A 13,982-nucleotide genomic window follows, 5' to 3' on the forward strand; every position below is an offset into this window, starting at 1 on the left:
GAGGGAGAGATGGGAAACTTGCCCAGATGCTCACGGGCCAGCTATCCTGGAGTATAAATCATCGCAGAAACAACAAGAGAGACCCTGCCTCAAAGACAGGATGGAAGGAGAGAATCGGTTTTTGAAAATCATCCTGGGACATCCGTGCACACAGTGGCACACACACATATGCAGGAGCACTCTCTTATAGGAATTCTAGATTAGATTTTAGATGGAAGTGCTCAAATATCCTTCATGACTTCTACCCAGCAATGGGAGCACTGTGATGGAAGCAGAAGCAGGTATATATAATCTCAAGTAACAAGGAGGCCTGTCTCCTCCTACCCAAATATCTTTCTTCGTCTATGAAGTGTGTGTCTGGCTGTGATGTAGTTTCGGAATTTTGGTTCCTGGCACCATTCAGACATGAAGCTTGTTCTAATACCTAAGACATATGATCATTGTCTCCAATTAATCTCCGTTTTGACTCATGGCGCTAATGAGTTTTATAGCTTGGTTTTATTATGTCAGTTCCCCACATATTCTTGGACTGACTCTCCATTCCCCCTGTTTAAGAAAGACTTGCCAGGCTCTAGGCTCTAGGTCCCCAGGCACACCCCATGCTGCCACAACCCCACTCATTCACCGCCCCATTAGCTGGCCAGCAGGCAAGGCACCTGCAAGTAGGCCTTTCCACCCCCTCATTGGACCCTGTAATCTACAAAAGTCCCACTTCGTCCCCCAGACCCACCCATCCCCTGCGACCTCAGTGGCTCCCTGAGACACAGACACCACCAACACCAATTGGACCAAGAGGTGAGTGACTGCTCTCCCAGCTGGACAGCGCAGTCTCTAGGCCCTAGGCCCCAGGGCACACCCTGTGTCCCTTAACCCCACCCATTGCAGCCCCACTAGCCAGCCAGCAGGCAAGGTCCCTATGGACAGGCCTCTCCAACATCACTCTCCATCAGAACCTGTAGTCTACAAGTCCCACTTCATCCCCCAAACCCACCCATGCCCCAAGACCTCAGCGGCTCCCTGAGACACAGACACCATCAGCACCGACTGGACCAAGAACAGCTCCCTGAGACACCGACACCACTTGTACCAATCGCATGAAGAGTGGTCCCTGGAGGCACTGACGCCACCTGCACCAATTAAAAAAAGAGCAATCCCAGAAGCACAGGCACTGCCTGCACCGATTGGAGGAAAAGATGGGTAGACACCAGTGGAAGAACACATTCCACAACATAAAGAGCAATATGGCACTGCCAGAACCTAGTGGTTCTACAACAGCAAGACCTGAACATCCCAATGCAGAAGAAGCAGCAGAAAATGACCTTAAAAATGACTTTAAGAACATGATAGAGGCCCTTAAAGAGGAAATGAAAAATTCCCTTAAAGAAATTGAGGAAAAGACAAACAAAAAATGGAAGAAATCAATAAATCTCTTAAAGAAAGCCAAGAAAACCAAGAAAAGGCAATCAGACAAGTGAAGGAAACAGTTCAAGACTTGAAAATTGAAATAGAGGCAATAAAGAAAACACAAACCAAGGGAATTATGATAATGGAAAATCTGAGTAAACAAACAGGAACTACAGATGCAAGCATAACCAACAGAATGCAAGAGATGGAAGAGAGAATCTCTGGCATTGAAGATATGATAGAGGAAATAGATTTATCGGTTAAAGAAAACATTAAAGCCAATAAAGTCATAACATAAGACATCCAGGAAATCTGGAACACTTTGAAAAGACCAAACCTAGGAATAATAAGGATAGAAGAAGGAGAAGAATACCAGATCAAAGTCACAGAAAATATATTCAACAAAATCATAGAAGAAAACTTTCCCAACCTAAAGAAGGACATGCTTATGAAGATACAAGAAGTGTACAGAACACCAAAGAGACTGGACCCAAAAAAAGTCCCCTCCCTACATAATAATCAAGCCACTAAACATGCAGAATAAAGAAAGAATATTAAGAGCTGCAAAGATAAATGGTCTAGTAACATATAAAGGCAGACCCATCAGAATAATACCCAACTTCTCAATGGAGACTCTGATAGCCAGAAGGTCCTAGACAAACATTATACAGACACTAAGAGACCACAATGACAACCCAGACTACTATACCTAGCAAAATTTTCAATCACCGTAGACAGAGTGAACAAGATACTTCATGACAAAACCAGATTTAAACAATGCCTGTTCACAAATCCAGCCCTATGGAAAGTACTAGAAGGAAAACTCCAACCCAAGGAAGTTAGATGCACCCATGAAAACACAAGCAATAGATAATTTCACACCACCAAATTCCAAAGAAGGAAACACATACACACAATCACCAAAAACAAAACAAAACAAAACAAGCAAACAAACAAATACACAACAGGATTTAACAATCACTGGTCATTAATATCCCTTAATATCAATGGACTCAGTTTGACTATAAAAAGACACAGGCTAACAGAATGGATATGAAAACAGGATCCATCCTTCTGCTGCTTACAAGAAACACACCTCAACTTCAAAGACATATACTACCTCAGAGTAAAGGGTTGGGAAAAGACTTTCCAATCAAATGGACTTAAGAAGCAAGCTGGTGTAGCTATCCTAATATCTAACAAAATAGACTTCAAACTGAAATTAATCAAAAGAGATAAAGAGGACATTTCATATTCATCACAGGAAAAATCCATCAAGATGAAGTGTCAATTCTGAATATTTATGCCCCAAATACAAGGACAGTCACATTTGTAAAAGAAATATTACTAAAGCTTAAGTTGCACATCAAACCCCACACACTAACAGTGAGAGACTTCAATGCCCCACTCTCACCAATGGACAGGTTTGCCAGACAGAAACTTAATAGAGAAATAAGGGAACTAACAGATGTTATGACTCAAATGGGCTTAATAAACATCTATGGAACATTCCACTCAAACATGAAAGAATATACCTTCTTTTCAGCACCAAATGGAACTTTCTCTAAAATTGACCACATACTTGGTCATAAAGCAAATCTTGACAGATTAAAAAAAAAAAAAGTGGAATAACCTCATGTATCTTATTGGATCACCATGGCTTAAAGTTAGAATTCAACAATAACACAAATTACAGAAAGCCTAAAAACTCAAGGAAACTGAATAATACTCAACTGAATCACCACTGGGACAAGGAAGATTAAAAGTCAATAAATAAATAAAGAAATTAAGAACTTCCCAGAATTCAATGAAAATGAATGTACAGCATACTCAAACTTATGGGACTCAACGAAAGCAGTGCTAAGAGGAAAGTTCATAGCACTAAACTCCCACATAAAGAAGTTGGAGAAATCTCACATTAGCAGCTTAACACCTGAAAGCTCTAGAACAAGAAGCAAATTCACCTAGGAGAAGTACACAGCAGGAAATAATAAAATTGAGGGATGAAATCAATCAAATAGAAACAAAGAGAACAATACAAAGAATAAATGACATAAAAAGTTAGTTCTTTGAGACATAAAAAATGTCTATCAACAAGATAGACAAACCCTTATCCAAACTAACTAAAAGGCAGAGAGAGAATAATTAACAAAATCAGAAATGAAGAGGGGGACATAACAACAGACACTGAGGAAATCCAGAGAATCATTAGGTCATTCTTCAAAAACCTGTACTTCATAAATTTGGAAAATCTAAAAGAAATGGACAATTTTTTAGATAGGTACTATATACTAAAATTAAATCAACACCAGATAAACAATTTAAATAGATGTATAACCCCTAAGAAAATAGAAGCAGTCTTTAAAAGTGTCCCCCCTCAAAAAAAAAAAAAAAAAAAAAAAAAAAAAAGCCCAGGGCCAGACAGTTTCAGCACAGAATTCTACCAGAATTTTAGAGAAGAGCTAATACCAATACTCTTCAAAATGTTCCACATAATAGAAACACAAGGAATATTACCAAACTCCTTTTATAAGGCTACAGTTACCCTGATACCCAAACCACACAAAAATGCAACGAAGAAAGAGAATTACAAACCAATCTCCCTCATGAACATTGATGCAAAAATACTCAATAAAATACTGGCCAACAGAATCCAAGAATACATAAAAAAAAAATCATGACCATGACCAAGTAGGCTTCATCCTAGAGATGCAAGGATGGTTCAACATACAAAAATCTGTCAATGTAATCCATCATAAAAACAAACTGAAAGAAAAAAAACCCACCCACATGATCATCTCACTAGATGCTGAAAAGGCCTTTGACAAAGTTCATCACCCCTTCATGATAAAGGTTTTGGAGAGATCAGGAATACAAAGAACACACCTAAACATAATAAAGGCAATTTACAGCAAGATGACAGCCAATATCAAATTAAATGGAGAGAAATTCAAAGTGACTCCACTAAAATCAGGAACAATACAAGGCTGTCCACTCTCTCCATATCTATTCAATATAGTACTTGAAGTTCTAGCTAAAGCAATAAGACAACAAAACGTGATCAAGGGAATATGAATTGGAAAGGAAGAAGTCAAATGTTTGCTATTTGCAGATGATATTATAGTATACATAAGAGATCCCAAAAATTCTACGAGGAAACTCCTACAGCTGATAAACACCTTCAGTAATGTGGCAGGATACAAGATTAACTAAAAAAAAAAAAAATCATTAGCCCTCCTATATACAAATGATAAATGGGCCTAGAAAGAAATCAGAGAAACATCACCCTTTACAATAGCCACAAATAATATAAAATACCTTGGGGTAACTGTAACTAAACAAGTGAAATATCTGCATGATAAGAATTTTAAGTCTTTGAAGAAAGAAATTGAAGAAGATATCAGAAAACAGAGAGCTCTCCCATGCTCATGGATAGGTAAGATCAACACAAAAAAGTGGCAATCTTACCAAAAGCAATTTACAGATTCAATGCAATCCCCATCAAAATCCCAACACAGTTCTTTACAGACCTTGAAAGAACAATACCCAACTTCATATGGAAAAAAAAACCAGGATAGCTAAAAGAACCCTGTACAATAAAAGAACTTCTAGAGGCATCCCATCCCTGACTTTAAGCTCTACTATAGATCCATAGTAATAAAAACAGCTTGGTATTGGCATAGAAATAGACACATGGACCAACTGAATTGAATTGAAGATCCTGACATTAATCCACACATCTATGAACACCTGATTTTTGACAAACAAGCCAAAACTGTTCAATGGAAAAAAAAGAAAGCATCTTCAGCAAATGGTGCTGGCATAACTGGATTTCAACATGTAGACAATTGCAAATAGATCCGTATCTATCACCATGCACAAAACTCAAGTCCAAGTGGATCAAAGACCTCAACATAAATCCAGTTACACTGAACCTGATAGAAGAGAAAGTGGGAACTAACCTTGAATGCATTGGCACAGGAGACTACTTTCTAAATATAATACCAGTAGCACAGACACTGAGAGCAACAATTAATAAATGGGACCTCCTGAAACTGAGAAGCTTCTGTAAGGCAAAGGACATGGTCAATAAGACAAAATGATACCTTACACCAACCCCACATCTGACAGAGGGCTGATCTCCAAATTATATAAAAAACTCAATAAAGTAGACATCAAAAAACCAAATAATCCAATTAAAAAATGGGGTATAGATCTAAACAGAAGAATCTCAAATGCCTGAAAGACATTCGAGGAAATGCTCAACATCCTTAGTCATCAGGGAAATGCAAATCAAAACAACTCTGAGATACTATCTTACACCTATCAGAATGGCTAAGATAAAAATACAGATGACAACTTATGTTGGAGAGGATGCAGAACAAGGGGAACACTCCTCCGCTGCTGATGGGAGTGCAAACTTGTACAGTCACTTTGGAAATAAGTATGGTGACTTCTCAGAAAATTGAGAATCAATCTACCTCAAGACCCAATGATACCACTCTTGGGCATATACCCAAGGGATGCTCAATCATACCACAAGGACATTTGCTCAACTATGTTCATAGCAGCCTTATTTGTAATAGCCAGAATCTGGAAACAACCTAGATGCCCCTCAACTGAAGAATGGATAAAGAAAATGTGGTACATTTACACAATGGAGTACTACTCAGCAGTAAAAAACAATGAAATCATGAAATTTGCAGTCAAATGGATGGAACTAGAAAATATAATCCTGAGTGAGGTAACTTAGACTCAGAAAGACAAACACAGTATGTACTCACTCATAAGTAGATATTAGATGTAAAGCAAAGGATAACCAGACTGCAACCCACAGCTCTAGAGAAGTTAGATAACATGGAGGATCCTTAGAGGGGCGCATGGATCACACAAGTTAGGGGAAATAGATAAGATCTCCTGGGTAAACTGGAGGAGGGGAGGCAGTAGAGGGAAGTGGATGAGGGATGAGAACATGAAGGAATGGGATGGTCAAGTTAGGGGAGGGATGGAGTGGGAGAGCAATGAAAGAGATATCTTGATGGAGCTATTATATGGTTAGGGAGAAACCTGGTGTTAGGGAAATCCTACCAATCCACAAGGATGATCCCAGCTAAGACTACTAGCAATAATGGAGAGGGTGCCTGAATTGGCCTTCTCCTGTGATCAGATTGGTGAACACCCTGACTGTCTATGATCATAGAGTCTTTATGCAGTAGCTGATGGAAGCAGATGCAGAGATCCACAGCCAAGCACCAGGCCGCACTCCAGAAGTCCAGTTGAAGAGAGGGAAGAGGGGATTCTATGTGCAAGGGTGGTCAAGATCATGATGTGGAAATCTACAGAAACAACTGAACCAAGCTCATGGGAACTCATGAATTCTAGACCCACAGCTGTGAAGCCTACATGGGAGGGAACTAGGCCCTCTCTGCATGTGGGAGACAGTTGTGTAGCTTGGTCTGTTTGAGGGGCCCCTGGCAGTGGGATCAGGATCTATCCCTGGTGCATGAGCTGGCTTTCTGGAGCCCATGACCTATGGTGGGAAGCCTTACTCAGCCTTAATGCAGGGGGGAGGGCCTTAGTCCTGCTTCAACTGAATGTACTAGACATTGCTAATTCCCCATGGGAGGACTTACCCTTTTGGAGGAGTGGATGAGGGGTGTGTGTGTGTGTGGAGGAGGCAGGGAGGAGTCGGAGGAGGGATGGGGGTGGGGAACTATAGTTGGTATATAAAATGAAAAAAATTTTTAAATTAAAAAAAAAAAAGAATGTCTTATGACTCCCTGGATAGGGGTGACATGTTTCACTGGTGCAAGTCAACCCTCTGTAGAAGGTGGTTCTGGTAGATGACCACATCTCAACACTCTAGTAATATAAATCATCATCTCCCAGGGTCAAGAATGCCCTTCTGTGACTCATAAGCAGCTGTTAGTTCTCTCTGGAAGGAAAAATGTCATCCACAGGAAAAACATGTAATGAACACCCGACTTTTGACAAAGATTGTGAGGGCGATGAGCTGGCATTTCAAACACTTATGACAGTTGTTTCAAATGATACAGCCCTGAAACTCTGAGTTTTGTAGTGAGTCTAACAGACTTGAACGTACTAGTTCAATCATCTTCAAGGACTCTGAAATCATTTTTTTTTTTTTTTTTTTTTTTTTTAAAACAAGCCTTTCTCTGTTTTGTGTGGGCCAACTACCCCTGAGCAGAAGGCCTGCCCTGGAGTGTGGTTGGTGGGCCTGTTATCATTCTATTGAAGAAAACTGACTTTTTACTCTCACAGTTGCTGTCAATTGGAAATGGCTCCATGCCTAGGGATGGGGCTTGGTGCCCATTTCCCTTCTCTGTATTGGCATTTTGTTTGGCTTGAATCTGTGCAGGTCCTGTGCATGCCGCCAGTCTCTGTGAGTTCGTGTGTGCATCAGCCCTGTTGTGTCTGGAGACACTATTTCCTTGGAGTCATTCACCACTGTGGCTCTTACAATCTTTTTGTTTCCTTTCACAAACATCCCTGAGCCTTGAGGAGAGGGCTTTGATAATGAGTGCTCCATAGTTTTTCTTTCTTCTCTCTCTTCTCTCTCTTCTTCTTCTTCTTCTCTCTCTCTCTCTCTCTCTCTCTCTCTCTCTCTCTCTCTCTCTCTCTCTCTCTCTCTCTCTCTCTTAGTTGTTATTTGTCTGTTTTCCTTTTGTTTTGGCTTTGTTTTCTTCAGAGAGAGAAAGACTATGAAGTTGTGTGGATTGGTATTTGGGGAAAGATCTGGAAGGAATTGGGGTAGGACAAAAAATATGATCAAAATATATTGTATGAAAAATTTAAATAAAAATAAAAAATGTGAAAATAAAAAATAATAAGCATATCTCTATTTTATTGATTTTAAATGTTGGACTCTGTAATATTTCTTTTATTAAAGATGGCCATACTTACATTTACATACTAACAACAACAAAATAAATAAATACTGCCCATGCCAGCCCGAAACAACTGGGTTGAATCCTTGTACATAGTATAGTTCTGTCTTCTGGAGGAGCCAGACTCACTCACTAAAATACCAACAGCCACATAGTAAAAAGTCTGTCCTAAACAGGCACGAATGCCTCATTTTCCAGATTTAAAAGCGCAAGTACAATTTCAGTCATTTTCCTTGTAAACACTTGCTGGTAAATGTAACTAATAAAAAAGATTTTTACATGTTGTGTGAGCCTACATAATTTTCTCGTCTATGACTAATTGATAACTACAAATATTTTCTTGCAGAAAACCATTGCACCCCCCCCACACCCACACCCCGCACTCTGCTCTCCCTTGTGACTTAGTGCCAGTACTGCGATGAGGCAGTCTAATTTGTATAAAAGCATTATTAATCATTTGATCAGAAGCATACAATTATCAGAGCTGTCACATCAACTGGAAGGCTATTAGGACTGAAAAATGGTTTCACCAATTGTGTCTTATTCTAACCTCTGCACTGTAAACACCCATTGGGAGGGAAACCGACATGATTTCAGTGGGAAGAGAACCTTTAGAAAGGAGGTTGAGAAGTCAAGGGCAGACTGTCCACCCAAGAGACCAAGAGAAAGAAAGAACAGGCAGTTAGTTCATTAGGCCATCTTTGTTGAGCATACAGACAGTTACATGATAGATGTCCTCCTTGTAATAGTGAGCATGTCCTACAACAACAACCAACTCTTTTGTTATGTTTCAAGGGCCTTGTGGTTGACATGTTACTGTTTTGAAATTTGTGTCCCCAGGGGAGAAATACCTAGATTGCAAAACTCAAAGATCCTTTGAACTTTCTTCTCTTCTTGCTTCCTTGCTTCCTTGCTTCCTTGCTTCCTTGCTTCCTTGCTTCCTTGCTTCCTGCTCTCTTGCTTCCTTGCTTCTCTCTTCTCTTCCTTCCTTCCTTCTTCCTTCCTTCCCTTCCTCTCCTTCCTTCCTTCCTCCTTCCTTCCCTCCCTCCCTCCCTCCCTCCCTCCTTTCTCCCTCTCCTCTCCTTCTCTCTCTTTCTTTCTTTCTTTCTTTCTTTTTTCTTTGTGGAAGAGTTAATTAGGAGTATCACATTGAAGTGGCTTTGAACGAATAGCACACCCCTCCCCTGACAGGTCACGGCGCCATCTTGCCACAGTTTATTGGAAAAACGGCTTTTCTAGTGGTGCTCATAAACCAAGTCTACCATGTATCTCATTTCTAATTGTTTAGTTGTCCTCAACAGAGTAACTTTGGGTCTTCAGATGTGCTACAAAAAAAAATACTCCTCAAGGGCTCATTATTTAAGTTCAGAACAGTCAGATTGTGGATGGAGGATGGCTTACTGGTTAAGAGCACTAGCTGCTCATACAGAGTTTTCCTTCCCAGCACCAACACGGTAAGCTCACAACCATCTGTAATTCCAGTTCCAGGAGACCCAACACCTTCTTCTGGCCTCTGGGGATGTTGCATGTATCTGCTGCACAGATGTTCACACAGGCAAGATGTTAGTACACATAAAACAAAAATAACTGAATCTTTAAAAAGAAGCAGATTAACTAGAAATAATTGTTGAATAGATTTAGTTATGATTCATATTTCTCTAGGAAAACAAATACCTTTATTTGTCTCACAAGGTGTTCCCCTTAGCAGGGATATTTCTGCTATGATCAACTCGAGCTGTGGAGGGGTCAATATTGTTTATTTTCCTGTTGGATTTTTGTCAAGCCTTAGATGGCAGAAGCTTGTCATCAACCTAGCGAAGACTGGCATAAAAGTTGTTATATTCAAATCTTTATATATCTGGAATTTGGAGCACACTCATATGTGAAATCTAAATGAACTTGCTTTATTCTCTACCGACTTGGAAGTGTTCTTTGAAAAACCCAGAGGCTCAGTAAGATTCAGAGTTGATTAGCACCCACTGAACAATTGTTAATGAGTCAAACACTCAATTTTCAATGTTACTCAATTTCTGCAACAAAATTATTATTACTAGCTTAAAAATTTAAATGTGAAGGAGTTGAAGATCAAAATAAGGTAAGTAATGTGTTCAATTGCACAGCTAACAATGGAGCCCGAATATAAGGCCAAGCCTTTGGCTCCACATTAAAGTCCCTTTCTATCCATTGCTGAAAGCGGTCCCCATTCCCTCAAAGAAACTGTGGTGGTTTGAATAAAAATGGCCCCCATGGGCCCATAGGGAGTGGCACTATTAGGAGATGTGGCCTTGATAGAGTAGATGTGGCCTTGTTGGAGGAAGTGTGTCAATGGGGATGTGAATTGGTGCAGCCATTCTGGAAATCAGTGTGGAGGACTCTCAAAACCCAAAAGTAGAACCACTACAGGACTCAGCTATACCATTCTTGCTATGGCATTCTATAATGAACACCCACTTTGCTGTTCTATTCACAACACTAAAGGAAATGTAGCCAGCTGGTCGGGGGACAGAGTAGGTTTGAAATCCAGACCTTTTGGCTCCCGAGCTTGCGTTCAGACCAGCATGTTTCATGGGCTGTGTACAAATGAGAATTTTTTTCCATGTTTGCCAGTCTGCTTCTCCCTTTCTGGTTAAACCTAAACTGGTGCTGGCTGGGCCTTTGGGCTCTGACTTTCTCGTCTTTTCTGGTCACATCTTACATGGAACACACAGCCATACGTGGGAGGCTCCTTCTACTCTGTTGAAAGGGACCTGTGGTTGGAATGCCACTGTTCCATTGTGACTGTGCTGAGACCTGAGACCTAAAGGAAGTGATCAGGCATGAGGACTCTGCTCCCGTGAATGTGTTAATGCTGTCACCGTGAGAACGGGGCTAGCTACTCTGGGGTGGGTTCTGGTGAAAGGGGAAGTTGGCCTCATGCTCTGTCCTGTGTGTGCACTCTTGCCGGGTGGTCCCAGTGCCCCCACTCATAAGATGTGGGCCTTCACTCTTGGACTTCCTGGACTACAGAATTATGGGACATGAATTTCTTTTCTTCATAAATCACCCAGTCTGTGGCATTCTGTTACAGAAGCAGAAGAACTGGCCAAGACAGAAAACAGTGTGAGTGTGCAGCGTTCTAGTTGACATTCTGTTTGCATTTAACTTTCATAGGTTTCTACTCCAAGCTATACCACCATTTTCCTGGATGAAAAGTATGCACTCTGAAATGCACCAGAGCATTTGAATTTTTATGAAATAATACTGGCAGTGTTGTGTAAGGAATATTTTTCAAACCCCACAAAAATTGCATTTGCTTTTTAAATATTCACCATAAAGTTCTCTAATCTATGCCCACCACACACTGCAGCCCATAAAAATGAAGGCAAGAAAATGGCCAGAAATCTCCAGAGTTAGCAGGTGTTAGGAATTGTTGATCTTCAACTCGAAGCTTCCAGAAAATGAGGTCTGCTCTATCGTCTTTCTCCACCAGAGGAGAGAGACTAGTGTTGTAGTCCTTGTCATCCTGAGGGAGGGGGGAAATAAGTGGAATAGGCTTAGTAAGGTCAGTTCAAATCAGGAAAGGGAGGGAAGAGATGATGGTGGGCAAAAGCTCATATGAAGGAGCTAAAGACTAATTGCATATATTGGCTATCACTCTTCTTTGTCTCACCCTAATTTGTTCTCTGGGAGTGGTCTATGACATCAATTCACAATAAGACACAACAAGAACAGATGTATCAGACATCTGGAAACTAAGTTTTAAAGACAAGCCTGTGGGGAGGCTTTAGCTGAAACACTGCATCACCCACAAAGACCCGCCACCGTGAACCGTGACCCCTGAGATGCCCATCTGACCACGCCTTCACAATGTGGAATTCTCTCCTTAGGGATCCGCACTCTATACTGGAGATCTGCATGCAGTCAACATAGAGCAGTGCTCCATGTGTGCTGTCTTAGCCGCCTCATCCAAGCCACTGAGCAGCCAGATTCTGGTGGACACCGAGAACATCATGGCCACCCTCAACATCCAATCCCTGCGGGTCAGCGGCCCTACCCAGAGGCCTTCAGAGCCAGGTCAGAACGACTCCGAAAAGCCTAGGAGGTAAGGAAAGATCTCCTGAGCAACTTTTCTATGAAGAAGGAAGAGGAGAAGGAGGAGGATGATTGGGCCAGTTGTCTTCTGAGATTTTCCAACTTTGATAATATAATGGTAGGAGTATGACTTACAGTCATTTCCTCTGGAAATTTTGAATTTTGAAAACTGAAAAGAAATTTGTTAGATGGTATCTGGCTCTTGGAGGGAGTATTGTCAACTCGGCTGAGAAAATGTTATTTAAATTATATTTGTATATTTATACACAGACTTGTATGTATTATAGGTTTTTTTTAGGTAGATAGTTAATAGTATGATTCCTTATGGCTTTTCAGCCATCCTTCTACTATTTCATGTTCCTTTCTCCCTTCATTTCCCTAACTAGAACCTCCCTTTTCCCCGTTTCCCCAAGCAGGTCACTGGTATCTTGCTAGTCCTCTCTGTATTGCTAGCCCACCCACCTTACCCCCAAAACGGTCCCTTTTTACTTCCCTGGTTTCTGAAGTTATTTGCAGGATATGTGCTAACATCTGAAGATTTGGAGCTAGGAGCCTCAGATGAGAAAGAGCATGCAAGGTTTGTCTTTCTGGGTCTGGGTTACCTCACTCAGTATGACCTTTCTAGTACCATCCGTTTGGGCTTCAGATTAGAAAAGCATGTTAAGAGAGAAGTAGGTGGGAATCCTCTCTTTCCCCTCTCCATTTCTCTCAGCACTTGATTCAATGACCATCACGCACTAGACGCATAACCGCTATCTATTGAGTTGAAGACAATGAACCCACAAGGTGAACTCCCAAAGAGCATCCACCCGTTTGACCACACCAAAGTGTATCAAGAGTAATTCCCTGCAAAATTATGTTTTCCTTCTCACCATCTAATGGGAAAATGCTTACACATTGGCTTATTCATTGACAATAAGCCACTCGGTCTCCTACAAAAGGGTTAATATTGAGTATTCTGTATCAAAAACAGATTTGTAATTCAATAAATAAAAGTAAACCATGATTGGACTTCACTGGACCCAGCCATCTCCACTGGGGATGGTCGATGTTTTGTATTAGAACTGTGACTGCAAACAAAAATGTCAGTGAGTCAAGTTGGGAAACCAACACACATATTCTCATTGGCTCCTTGGAGTTTTTGTTAGGGTGGGAAAAATGCAAAGTTCTTGGGACAAAGGAGTAAAGGAGCCATCTAGGCTTTGGTGACAAGAGCTAGCTACTCAACCTGCCTCTGCTAAGCAGCTCAACCTAACTCAACATCCCAGGTTTTGGGGTGTTCTCCATGGCACAACTAATAGAAAGCACTTCATGAATATCAGAGGGCTGCTAATAGTTTAAGAAAATGTCTGCTCTGCCTTGACCAAATCTGAGGATCCAAAAAAAACCTGCTGTTGTGTTCTATAGGTAAGTCCTTAGCTTAGCAATTAGGGTCACTCAAGTTCATGTGTGATTTTTGTGCATATATATATGTGTGTGTGTGTGTGTGTGTGTGTTGTGTGTGTGTGTGTGTGTGTATGCATATACATGTTAACAACCTTAAAATGGACAGAAAAGAGGACTTTAAAGGTAGCATCATCCATATTAGAATAAAAACGT

Source organism: Peromyscus leucopus, chromosome 17, assembly GCF_004664715.2.
Source record: "Peromyscus leucopus breed LL Stock chromosome 17, UCI_PerLeu_2.1, whole genome shotgun sequence".
NCBI classification, from domain to species: Eukaryota; Metazoa; Chordata; class Mammalia; order Rodentia; family Cricetidae; genus Peromyscus; species Peromyscus leucopus.